At 36.7% G+C, this 13517-nt stretch overlaps 1 protein-coding gene across 2 annotated transcripts in view; it reads right to left on the bottom strand.

Annotated features, from left to right (window-relative positions):
• LOC150108875 (uncharacterized) overlaps positions 1 to 13517 on the bottom strand; it is a 201364-nt gene that overhangs the window by 122969 nt on the left and 64878 nt on the right. For both annotated transcript variants that reach the window (XM_090404009.1, XM_090404018.1), the window contains exon 2: positions 2074 to 2165. The gene's annotated coding sequence lies outside the window, so the exon portion shown is untranslated. The remainder of the gene's footprint in view (positions 1 to 2073; positions 2166 to 13517) is intronic.

Below are 13517 nucleotides of genomic sequence, written 5' to 3'. Positions count from 1 at the left end.
ATGTGTGTTTGTATTCATGATGGGCATAATTATAAAAAAAATTATTTGCATGATTTGCACAAGGGTAAATCATCTTGTACTATTTGTTGGACTTGTTATGTGTATTTATTTTGATGTTTTATTTATTTATCTTAGTTTTCTAAGAATTTTCTTTTATACATAGAAAGATTCATTTTTATTCAAGAATAGATGAATTTTTATTATGCCTGTTATTTCTGAAGACTGGAATGAAAATGTTTCTACAGCATGTAAAAACATTCCATCCTCAATACTATACTGCAGAAGAAAGAAAGAAAAACAAGTTTTATTGTGTCACTAAATACAATATGGCCAGTTTTCACATATGGAAGTGAGACCTGAGAATTCAAGAAAAGAGTCAGACAACAGATAGTGGCCTTTGAAATATGGTGCTACAGAAGAGCCCTGAAAATCTCATGGACAGAGCATGTGACAAATGCAAAGGTACTACAGAGAATGAAAACACAAAAATCTTTATTGCAGGAAATGAGCCAGAGAAAGATGAAACTGGCAGGACATGTACTAAGAGGATTAGCAGGACAGAGAACACTAACAGCTTTAGAAAGAAAGATTATGGGAGGGAAGAGGATCAAGAAGTTAAAAAAGGAGGACATGGTTTGATGATATAAGATCATGGACAGTATCATGTGAATATGCTGAAACAAAAAGAAGAGCTGCCAACAGAGAGAACTGAAAGGACATGGTGCAACACCCTCGCATTGAGGAAGCTACATGAAGAAGAAGAAATACAGTATAGAGACATTTACAGTCTATCTACTATATTTAGCAATTAGTGTAATTAGAGACAACTGAAATGACACTTCATAATGAAAAATGTGCCCTTTCACAGCACTATGCTGCATGACAGCACAGTTTTATCATAGCACCAGACAATAACTACATAAATACACTTGTTCTAAGATCTGTTTTAAATTTTCAGTGGAAGAAAATATATTTTAACAGTGTTTATAATGTAGTCAATGTGTGAAGAAAGCAAATGATTTATGTAAAGCAAATTTTCTAAATCAAATAAACATGATATATAATTTGAAATCAGTTTGAAATGCATTTGAGATTTATGGTACCATTCAGACAATCCACAATTGTTAATTTTACAAATAAAATTCTACTGAAAAAGTTGCACCTACCATGCAGCCATCTAACACAGAAGGGACATACAGACAGTAAAGTGATTTCCTGTGATGAGCTTCAGCATCTGTGGACACTGCCTGGTGTGAACATTTTAAACAAGAGACTATTCCTGGAAATTGCTTAAGAAGGGTGTGTACAGAGGAGTGAAAAGCAAGTTTTTTTTGCTTGAAAAGTATCTGTTCAGTGGAATGCACTACCTGAAATAGTACAAGAATAGAAGCAGGCTCACTTCAACCTCTATCAAACAAATGCAGTGTTTCAGCTCTGAGTCTCTTCTACACATACTTCCATAGTCACTGCCCCAGTGAATTGGCAAACATCATTTCTCCACTTGCTGTTAAAACAGGAACAATAGCTGTCCAACATCCCTTTTTACAGTACAACTGCAAACTCAAACTTGCTTCTCCTCCTTCTCCTCATTTATTCCATCTATCTCTGTCCTCTGGAACAGCCTTCCCCATGATGCATTTCCCAACAATTTCAACCTACTGCTCTTTAAGAAGAATGTCAATAAGTTTCTTCTTTCTCACCCCTTATCTGCATCTTACACATGGCACTGATGTGCTATAGGTTCTTGTACTTCTCATGTGTGTGTGTGTGTGAGGGGGGATAAATATATATAAAAACTGTGAACAAGTTTAAGGTATGGTTTGACAAGAGTCCGTGATGGTGAGATCATCACACAAGTCCCACTTCCGCTTCAAAATCTGATGGTGATATTTATGCATGAACTTTAAATGGAGTGCAAAGCAAAATAATTAGTTTATATGGAATCTTAAGTATACTGTAAAGTGAACTCATTAACAAATTCTACCTTATAACAAATGTTTCTTACCATATTAAACAAACATAATTAAAACCTATAGATAAGTAATTGGTAGGAAAAAATAATAAAGGACATACCATTTTTTGGTCAGAGTATCTTGACCATCCATTTCTTTTTCCTTCAAAAAATTTATTCAACTGCCATGTAGAAAATACATATAATTTGCCATCTGGAAGGATAAACAATGCATAGGATTAATTAATGATTACTTCATACAACACTAATCAATTATAAATCACGATATTCATGAAATCTACTCATACAGTAAGTTATTATTCACTGCAGTTTGTTGAAACTTAGAAATATAATAAACTAGCAAAACAGTTATCTTGAAAGAATGCAGTGTTTCAATAAAATGGAAGAAATTATGGTCTAACTTGCACAATGAGTAAAGAAAGAATAGAAAGAAAAGACATGAATTTCAAGAGATTTAAAACTTGATCATATAATTGCCTTGTAAAAAAAAAGTTTTAAAGATATAAAAACTGTGTGCAACTAAGACTGGGAAAAAAGGAAGGTGAGAAAAAAAGTTGTCTTTCTATGTAGACTTAAAACCATTTGGCATTGTTATTTTGCTAAAAGCTCAATTTGCAGAAGATAAAATATCACGAAATAGTGGAACTAGAGCACATTAACACTTTAAGTTTGTTCAGAGACAATCTGCTAATCCTGTTCTAGAGACTAAATACTACATACTTCTTCAAGCATCACTTTAGATCTCCATTAAGTGGAGTGAGTTGCAACATCAGAATGAAATTCATCACAATCAAACTGCTGTGGGATTCTAACCCAGAGCCCAGTTGATTATAGAGCAGTGATGCTACCTGTATGGATGTAAGACTTGGAACTTAAAGAAATCTGACAGGAAAAGGATAGCTGCTTTTGAGATGTAGTGTCACAGAAGGCTTGGAGAATATCATATATCATATACTGAAAAGTGGACAAACGGATGGGTGCTAGAAAGGATCGGCAGAACTTTACGGTTAAGGATACTGACATATGTATGGCATCTGATGATGTTCAGTGAATACATATATGCCATCTGTACAGCAACCCACTCTAACTATACCTAAGTATATGAGAAAACAACTGAAGACATTTCTTCTACTGAACTAGAAACTATTGAATTTTGACTCTTAATTTATTTCTTAGTGCTATCCGAAATAATTGAAAAATTGGTGCATAGTAACTACCTAGGTTGTTAGTAGGTTTTGTAGCAAATTTTATGCAACACAGCTCACAGTTAATTAAGGCAAATTGGCAGTGAGAACAAGATCAACGCAGACATACAGGATGAGAATCAAATGTGCCGAGTGGTTGGAGTTTTCAAAGATAGTTCATTGTCTGAAAGTGTTGCATGTGTGTATGGCGGGGGGGGGGGTGGATGTGGAAGATGTTTGTTGACAGATTGAACACTCTTGTTCAATCTGTCAACAAACAAGAAAGTTCTGTTTACTATGAGACGTAAAAAAATGAGAACTCAGAACAATGAGTGAATATTTAATAAAAGGTGGAAGATAGTGCCAGATGCCAGACTGAGAATCGCACCAGCCAGAAGGATGAACAAGAGAACATTCATCTCTCATCTCATCCGCTTGATAACAGGTTGAGTCCACTAAGAAGAAAGGTTCTCCACTAATCTTGATCTTTAGTCATCTCAATCATGACTCTATAGCTGGGTAGATGGGAATGTTCTTTCAGCAATGTTCTTTATCAAGTACTTCTTGGTCTGCCTCTAGGTCTTTTTCTTCCTATATATCCATTCAGAGCTAAATATGGGAGTCTATGAGGGGCCATTCTCTGAATATGACCAAACCATCTCAGTTGATGCTTAATGACTGTGTCTATTATATTATCTGGGAAGTGTAAATCTATTCTTACTTGATCATTAGTCATGTGTTGCATCCAGTGGGTGTTATTAATTTTTCTGAGGCATTTCATTTCAAATGCTTGAAGTTTCTTGATTGGTTGTTGAGTTAATCGGCAGGCTTCTGAAGAATAGGCAGCCATTGGGATAATAATTGTTTCATATAATTTTAGATTTGTTGGGATTTTTTTATTTTTCCATATTTAGTTTAGTTTGTTCATGTTGGTCCAACCTAGGTTTAGCCTGTGTTTTACTGTTTCCATATTGTTGAGGTTACTGGATATAAGACTGCCAAGATAAACATGTTTATTAACTAGTTCCAGCAGGTGATTTTCGAGATTTATAGAAACATTTTCTTCTTCTCTACTTATCTTCAATTTTGTTTTATGATTTATTTTCATACCATAAGTTTTACAAGAGTCATTTAAAATATTAAGTTTTTTTCTAGCTGTGGTTTAGAATGTGGCTGAAAGGCCAGGATATCATTAGTGTGTGGGAAATTATGAAAGAATATTTGTTAGCAGCAATGGTAAGTTGTATACCACGAGTGAAGAACAATATTAAACAGGAATTGCATGCAAAAAAGGGGCTATGGAAGAGATATAAGGAGACAGGTGAAGAGAATATGCATGAAGAATATAAGACACACGCCAGACGAGTGACTAGTGTGGTAAGGAAAGTAAAACTGGAATATGAAAGGAGATTGGCCCTAAGATCCAAAGAAAATCCTAGGGAATTTTTTAGCTATGTGGCCAGTAAGAGGAGAAATGACTGTGGAAGAATGATATTGTGGAATAAAAATGGGAATAGAGTGACTGATGCAGAGGACATAGTGGAATTGTTCAATGAACACTTTATTGGAGTATTTCATCCTAGAGGAGTCAGTTTTAATGCTAGAGGGATAGGGCAGGTTCGAGGTTTAGAGGTACAGGAGGAGAGTGTGTTTCAGATACTAAGTACTCTGGATGTCAAATAAAGCTTTGGGACTGGATGGTATTTCACCACGAGTTGTGAGAGAATGTGCTAGGGAACTGACAGTGCCTTTAACCTGGCTTTTCAATGAAAGTCCGGCTGCAGGAAAGGTGCCCAGGGAATGGAAGGAAGGTAAGATAGTGTCATTGCATAAGGGTGGTAACAGACTGGAAGTGTCTAATTATAGGCCAGTTTGTGTGTCATCAGTAGTTGTTAAGATCTTGGAGAAAGTAGTGAGAGACCGTATACAGCATTGGGCAGATGAGGGTAATGTTATCTGTGAGAGTCAACATGGATTTGTGAAAGGACGCTCTTGTTTTAGCAATATGCTAGCCTTTTATAATAAAGTTACCAGAACATTAGATGAGGGAAAGGCATATACTGCAATTTTCTTAGACTTAGCGAAGGCATTTGACAGGGTGCCACATGATAAGCTGATATTTAAGTTGGAGCACATGGGTCTGGATGTCAGATTGGTCAACTGGATTCAGGATTGGCTGTCTGATGGGTATCAGAGAGTTGTGTATGGTGGAGCAGTTTCCAGGAGGCAGAGGGTTACAAGTGGGGTCCCACAGGGCTCAGTGCTAGGACCTATATTGTTTAACCTTTATATCAATGACATTGCCAGTGGATTGCAAGGGGATATTCAGTTGTTTGTGGATGATGCGAAGCAGGAAGGGTTATTAGTAATAGTGCAGATGTGGTAGCCTTGCAAGAGGATTTGAATAAGCTAGATAGATGGGCAAATGAATGGGGTTATCAGTTTAATGCAGCAAAATGTAAGGTCTTGAGATTTGGGAAACATCGATGGGATGCTGCATACTCTATGGGAGGAGTTATACTGCATGAAGTAGGGGAGACAAGAGATCTGGGGTTGATGATTGATAGAAACCTGAAATTTAGGGGACATATTGCAAAGGTGGTGAAGGTAACACAGAGGATTGCTGCAATTATGAGAAGGACACTGACCTGCAGAGATAAAAGGGTTATCATTCCGTTGTATAAGTCTCTGATCAGACCGCACTTAGACTATTGTTCTCAGATTTGGTCCCCAGGATTTGAAGGGGATAAATTAACTGTGGAAAGGGTACAAAGACGGATGACAAAGATGGTTTTAGGACTGTACAATTTTGGTTATGAGAATCGGCTGAGAGAATGTAGACTGCAGAGTTTGGTGAATAGAAGAAGGAGAGGTGATATGATTGAGACTTTTAAACTGTGAGAGGTGGTTACAGGGTTGACACTGGGGAGTTCTTTCGCTTGGTTGAACAGCGAGAAGGAGTGATGACAAGAGGCCATCCCTGGAAGTTACGAAAGGAAACTGTGAGCAAGAGGGTGGTTGAACCATGGAATGCATTGCCTGATGGAGTGGCGAGAGCGAGAACGGTCAATGAGTTTAAGGAGTGGTATGATAGACTTTGGGTTTCTTATGAGGAACCTCCCCTCGATGAGTCATTTGACTCCATGGAGGCCTGAATAATAATAATAATATCATCATCGTATTTTATGTGATTAATGTTGGTACCATTAATTTTTACACCTGGTTCATCAGCTATGGTTTTACAGACTTCTTCTAAGAAGATGAGTTCAGGTGAGAGAGGACATCCCTGCATTACACCTTTCTCAACTCTGAAATCCTTGGTTTTAATGATGTTCGTTTTAACAAAAGCTTTTGTGTCTCCATAATAATTTGTAATAAATGTTAAAATATCAGAATCCATTTTCACGTTTTTCAGGATAGTGATCAATTTGTTTCTATTAACTGAATCAAAGGCTTGCTTAAAATCTATAAAACAACAGTATATGGGCATGTTGTATTCCCAATATTTTTCTGCTAGATTATTATTCTCATGGAAAGGCTTAGACGTTGGTTATGCATTTTTACTAAATAATTTAAGGAAATTACAACGTAAACTAGGATATACGTTAAAATAAATTTTAATATACTTCAATATTTCGGCAACGTCACGTTGCCATTTTCAAGGAACTTAAGAACAAGACACATGCACAACAAACAGTAAGCGAGGAAGAAGCAGGAAGCTATTATTTCTCCTAAATTACTGATGGTGCCCCCTAGCGGGCAATGTTGGTATTCTTGGGCAATTGGGCCAAAGGTCTTCTGGTGTAGGTTTCCCAAATTTGAGGCAGTCTCATGCAGCCAAATTTGTTGAGGTTTGGATCGTTTCTTAGGGCTGAAGCTGATTCCTTGAAAAGCCTTTCATATTTGTATTTACTACAGTATTATCGTGGCTTTCTTCCACCGTATTCTATGGCAGGTATCCAGCACATGGTCAGCAAGACCAGAGTGGCTGTATTGGTGAAACCAGATGTAGTCCTTGTGTTCTGAAATTCTGATATTTGCTGTCCTGCCTGTTTGGCCAAAGTAGGCCAGCTTACAGCTGCAAGGGACCTGGTATACACCAGGTAGGTCGGGGGGGGTCTTTAGTAGAGCGGATAAGGGACGCCAATTTTTTATATGGTCTGTAACAAGGAGTTGTCATGTTTTTTTAGGATTTTTGTAATTTTTTCAGAGGTGCCTCGGATATAGGGTATGGTGATGGATTTAGAGTAATCCTTTTGTGAGGGGGGAAGGGGAGTTGTGGTTTACTGATTTTCAATATTTTTTGGATTTTTTTTGGGGGGGGGGGGGTAGTCATTGGCTGAGAAAGTGTTGAGAATGTGGTTTAGTTCTGTGGTTAGGGCATTGTCATTTGAACAGATAAGTTTAGCCCTGTTGTGTAGTGTCTTATTGACTCCATATTGTTGCAAGGATGGGTGGTGGGATTGTTGGTGAATGTATCTGCCTATATGGGTGGGTTTTCTATAGACTGAGAAAACCAAGGTTCCATCAGGCTGGCAGTGACTAGTGTGTCTAAGAAAGGAAGGCAGTTATATTTTTCTTCTTCCGGGGTGAATTTGATTCTGGGGTGTTGGTTGTTTAAGTGTGTTAGGAAGGAGAGGAGTGCATTGGAGCCATGTGGCCAAATAGCGAACACATCATCAACATAGCAAAGCCAAATGGTTGGTTTTTGTGGGGCACAGTTTAAGGAGTTCTCCAAAAGTCTCCATATAAAAGTTGGCCAAGGGTGGGGAGAGTGGAGAACCCATGGCTGTCTCCTCTATTTGTTTGTAGAATTTTCCTTACCAAATAAAATAGCCCGAGTTAATTGTAAACTGAAATAGGGGTGTGATATTGGGAGGAAATTTAGCTTGGATTAGCTCTAAGGATTCTTTGAGTGGGACATTTGTGAATAAGGAGGAGACATCAAAACTGACCATTACGTCAGTGTGTTTGAGTGTAAGGTTTTCTATGCTGGCTTTGAAGTGGGCTAAGTTTTTTTTGTTATGTGTAAAGGCATGTTGCAAGTATATGTGAGAGAGCTTTGGCCAAATGTCTAGCTAGTTTGTATTGTTTGAATCAATGCCATCCACTATGGGACGTAATGGCACATTTTCCTTATGTATTTTTAGGAGTCCATAAATACGGGGGGGGGGGGTTAAATGGTTTTAATTTGTTAGTGATTTCCACAGGCCAAGAAGTGACTTTCTTAAGGAGCCTGTGGAGTTTTCTAATTTGTGAGTTGGTGGGATTGTACTCGATAGGGAGGTAAGTAGCCCGATCTAACAATAGAGCTTTCAGCTTACCTGTGTAATCCTTTTGGTTAAGCAATAGTGGTGTTCTCTTTATCCGCTTTGGTGATTATTATTTCCTTGTTTTTCTTTAATTCTAGTAGAGATTTAATTTCCTTACTGGGCATGCTGGCTTTTGGTGGTTTAGCTTTGGTCAGAACACAAGCCACATCCAGTCTAATATCGTTGGTGACGTGGTTTGGAAGGTGTCGTATCACGCGTTCAATTCGTATCATAATATCTTCAGCAGGTATTCTTCTGGGCGCAATGGCGAAGTTGTGGCCATGTGCAAGGGCATCAAGCGCTTCAGGTTTCACACTAAATGACGAAAGGTTGACTACCATTTTGGTAGGAAGTTGTGGTTTCGAGATTGAGTTCTTTTTTTAAATTTTCAAATTTTTTGATGTGTCGATCTCATACTTTTTTAAATTCTTTCTCCACTGCAGTGCACGAGATGTCGTATAAAATAGACCAAATTTCGTGGCTTAAAGTGCTTGAAAGGTCATCTTCAAGTGCCTGGATAGCTAAGTTAGCATCATTCAGGAAACGGCGAGTCCATGCGCTGGATACCTGCCATAGAATACGGTGGAAAAAAGCCACGATAATGCACTGTAGTAAATACAAATATGAAAGGCTTTTCATGCAATCAGCTTCAGCCCTAAGAAACAATCCAAAACCTCAACAAATTTAGCTGCATGAGACTGCCTCAAATTTGGGAAACCTACATCAGAAGACCTTCAGCCCAATCACCCAAGAATACCAACACTGCCTGCTAGGGGGCACCATGAGGACTTTAAGAGAAATAATAGCTTCCTGCTTCTTCCTCACTTACTGTTTGTTGTGCCTACGTGCACGTGTCTTGTTCTTGAGTTCCTTGAAAATGGCAACGTGACGTTGCTGAAATATTGAAGTATATTAAAATTTATTTTAATGTATATCCTAGTTTACGTTGTAATTTCCTTAAATTATTTAGTAAAAATGCTATATTATTAATAGTGAAGATATGGTCTATAGCGGATCTATGTGGCCTGAATCCTGCTTGGTTTTCCTCTATGATTTTTTTCTGTAAGCACCTGTATTCTTTTTTGTATAATTTGAATGAATAGTTTATAACTATGACCTAAGAGTGTTATGGATCTTTAATTTTCACATATTCTTTTGTCTCCTTTTTTTTTGTGAATTGGTATAATAATTCCTGTTTTCCGGTCAGTTGGAATTACTCCAGAATAAAGAATTTGATTAAATAAATTCATTAAGAAATTAATGGCTTCCTCGCCCATATTTCCATGGCTCTATAGATATTTCATCTTTACCCGTAGCTTTTGAAAGTTTCATTTGGTTTATTGCATTTATAATTTCTGAAGTTATGGGTGGTGCATTTTCATATATCATCTTTTCTGTTATACTTTCCTCCTCCTGTTCTTTTTGAAATAATGTTTGATAGTAGTCCTTCCAAATTATTTTAATATTTTGTATTGACCCAGTTTCTAGATTGTTTTTATCTTTCACTGTTAATGAGATCATTAGTGCACAGAATATGACTGTGGATATGGAAGCGACTAAAGGAGCAAAGTGGCATGATTGAAGAGATCCTGACTAATGGAACAAAAGAAGGAGCAAACAATTCCCAATATAATAGAGGGCACAAGTTTCTGAGTGCAAGAGTTGAAGAATGAAATAATTGGGAGGAGAAATGAGATGAGACATATGCAAAATGAGATTAGACATTTGGTGGGTACTAATGGAACAGTGCAAAAAAATAAAATGAAAGATACTGGACAAAAAAATAAAAAATTGTGAATAGTTCAACAGTAATACTAGTACTATATGGAGATTCTATTACTAAAGGTGTGGTGGATGAGAAGGTGCAAAAAGTCTGTTTTCCAGAAAGGAGAATGAACAGAGTGATAGATGCTTTGTGTATGACAAGTATGTGTACAAAGGAGGTAGTGGTGGTAAGAAGGTATCATTTGGTTAGGCATATCTCTCTTCAATTTTATACAGGAGATTGAAGACAATTGTTCATAACTTATGTTGTAATACTTAACTAAGTATTATAACAGACTCTAAATTATAAAAGGATGTTCACTGACTAGCTTATATTTTGCTGGATTTCAAATGAACACTCTCATAGCACAACACATTACAGTTTACACACAATGTGTTTAAACATTTAAACACAATGAATAATGAAACCATTCAAACTGCAATTAACAAAATATCTAAAGTCTTAATTTGCCACCCTCTAATGATGGATAAAAGAAGTCATTACAATTGTGTAGAAGTTGAAATTATTATTATTTTGGTAATCTCCATGGAATCAATAGACTCATCGCAGGAGACCCACTCAACTAGCAACATGTCTATAATAATGAGCTTTAAAGTTATTTACACAACCTGCATTCACAATGCAATGCATTCCACTTGGTGACAACGCTTCACATAAAAATCTACTCCTCACACCCTTCTTCACCACATCTTTATACAACTGAATGTATAAAGAAGATGGCTTCTCATTCTTTCCATCTTAACATCCACTCCTTTTTATAATTTCTTCTGTATTAATCTGATAGAATCTCTTAACTTAAAGGTCTCTATCATATCTCTTTTCCTCCTATCCACCAATCTCTGTAATCCACATTCCTTCAAATGCTCTTCATAACCAACACCCCAGAGTTCAGATATCACTTTGGTCATTTGTCTTTGGGCCCTCTTTATTGTTTCTGCATTACAATGAAATGTAGGTGACCATATCTGAACACAATAGTAAGTATGTGGTCTGATCAATACCTTATATAGAAACACCACCTCTTTATCCCTACATGTCAATGTACATTTTATCATAGCAGCAATATGATATATAGTCTTTGCAACACTTGCAATGTTCCCCCAGAACTTCCATCCACTGTCTACCATCACTCCAGAGCCCAAATCTTATCCACTTCCTGAAGTACAGCTCCACCAATACAGCCTGTAACCTTACATCTCTGTATCCCAAAGTGTAACACCTCGCATTTATTAATATTAAAACTACAACTCCGCTCATTTGGCCAAGCTAAAAGTCTACTCAAATCTTCCTGTAGAGAATTAACATCAGCAAATATTTGAAGATCCTCAATCAATCTACATGAAACATCATTAACAAATAAGTTAAACAGTAAAGGACCAAGAACAGAACCCTGGGGCATACCAGTTAAGTTGACATCTTCCTTTTCTGAGACATTGCTCCATCATACACAACTTGCTCGTATCTTTCAGAAAGCCAATCATCGATACATCTAACCCATCTTCTGCAGCTTATATACCAATCTGTCAAATGCCTTTGCAAAGTCCAAAAAAATAAATAACTGTATATGAATCTCCCTTATCCAACACATTTATCATCTTATTATAAATCATAAGCTGATTGCTAAAACAAGACCTGCCTTTCACAAACCCATGCTGACCATCATAGAGAATCTTACATTAATCAACCCAATCCTGTATTCTAACAAATTTTTCCAACACTTTGATCACAAAGGCAGATATATAGACTGTTCTATAATTGGAAACTTCTTTTCTCAAACAATGCTTGTGGAGAGGTATTATTTTGCCTTCTTTCCACTCTTTAGGAACCTTTTCAACTGCCAGACTTTCATTAAGTAACCAGGTCAAGGGCATGACTAACTCTTTTGCACATTCTTTAAAAATATGTGGCAATGTCATCCATTCCCATAGCCTTATTAACATCTAATCCAAGCAACACTTGCTACACCTCTCATTCTTTCACATTTAATTCTTCTTACACTTCCTCCCTTCTACAAGTTGCACATCATCATCCACACACCACTACAATATACATTAACTATGTGTCCATTAAATAATTCCACTATATCATTTGTTACGGTTACTCTGCTACCATAACTATCCACCAAACTTTGGCAGATTAATGCAGCCATACTTGTAACAACTTCTATATAGCAAACTGGTTTCTTTCCATCTAATCCTACATGAAAGGGGCATCCAAAGCATGGTCTGCCAATACCAACATGCCATAATAATGGTAGGAAACATATTTATGTTCTCCAAGATGGATGTTAACCGATCTTCCAGTCTATCCATAACACGACAAGTCACAGGACACTTCATATTCCAGGATATGTGCTAGAGGGTAATGCTTATCCTTAGGAGTTGTTAATTTGACAAGCAATTCGAATGTGGTGTGAAGATTATATTTTATTCCTTTCTTCTAGGCTTACATGGTGATCCGAATACATTTTGGAAAATTATGGAGATAACTACCGTGTTTGAGTAAAACTTCAGTTTAATATAAACCAAAACCCACATTCGACGTTTCGACCTTTATATCAAGGTCATATTCTGAAGCATATATATACATACAGAGAAACAAGCTGCACTACAATCTACATGGTTTGTTAAAGTTATTGACCAACCATTACAACAATTATTAGCCTGACCTCTGATGAAAAAACCTTACTACATCAATGCTAGAGTACTATTATTAATATTATCTATTGGTTGTAAAATTACGCTGGGAGCAACAACAAGTCTATATATATATATATTTATATTAACACCATGATTATACATATAAATTCCAACCAGTTAGTATGGAATGGTTTCCAATACTAGCTGAAGGTTGCCTAGAGTCCTGAAGTATGCTGCTGGATACTAACCAGGCAACCTTCAGCTAGTATTGGAAACCATTAAATACCAACTGGTTGGAATTTATATGTATAATCATGGTGTTAATATATATATATATATATATATATATATACACACACACACACACACACACACACACACACACACACACACACACACACACACACACACACATATATAGACTTGTTGTTGCTCCCAATGTAATTTTACAACCAATTCTAGCGTTGATGTAGTAAGGTTGTTTTTTTTTTTTTTTTTACCAGAGGTCAGGCCAATAATTGTTATAACGGTTGGTCAGTAGCTTTAACAAACCACGTAGATTATAGTGTAGCTTGTTTCTCTGTATATAGTATATATGCTCCAGAAGATAACCCTGATATAAAG

This window comes from Typopeltis vanoorti, chromosome 2, assembly GCF_054136105.1.
Source record: "Typopeltis vanoorti isolate ZY-2024b chromosome 2, IOZ_Tvanoo_1.0, whole genome shotgun sequence".
NCBI lineage: Eukaryota > Metazoa > Arthropoda > Arachnida > Uropygi > Thelyphonidae > Typopeltis > Typopeltis vanoorti.
The sequence above is the reverse complement of the archived record's forward strand: the minus strand, read 5'-3'. Positions and strand labels throughout refer to the sequence as shown.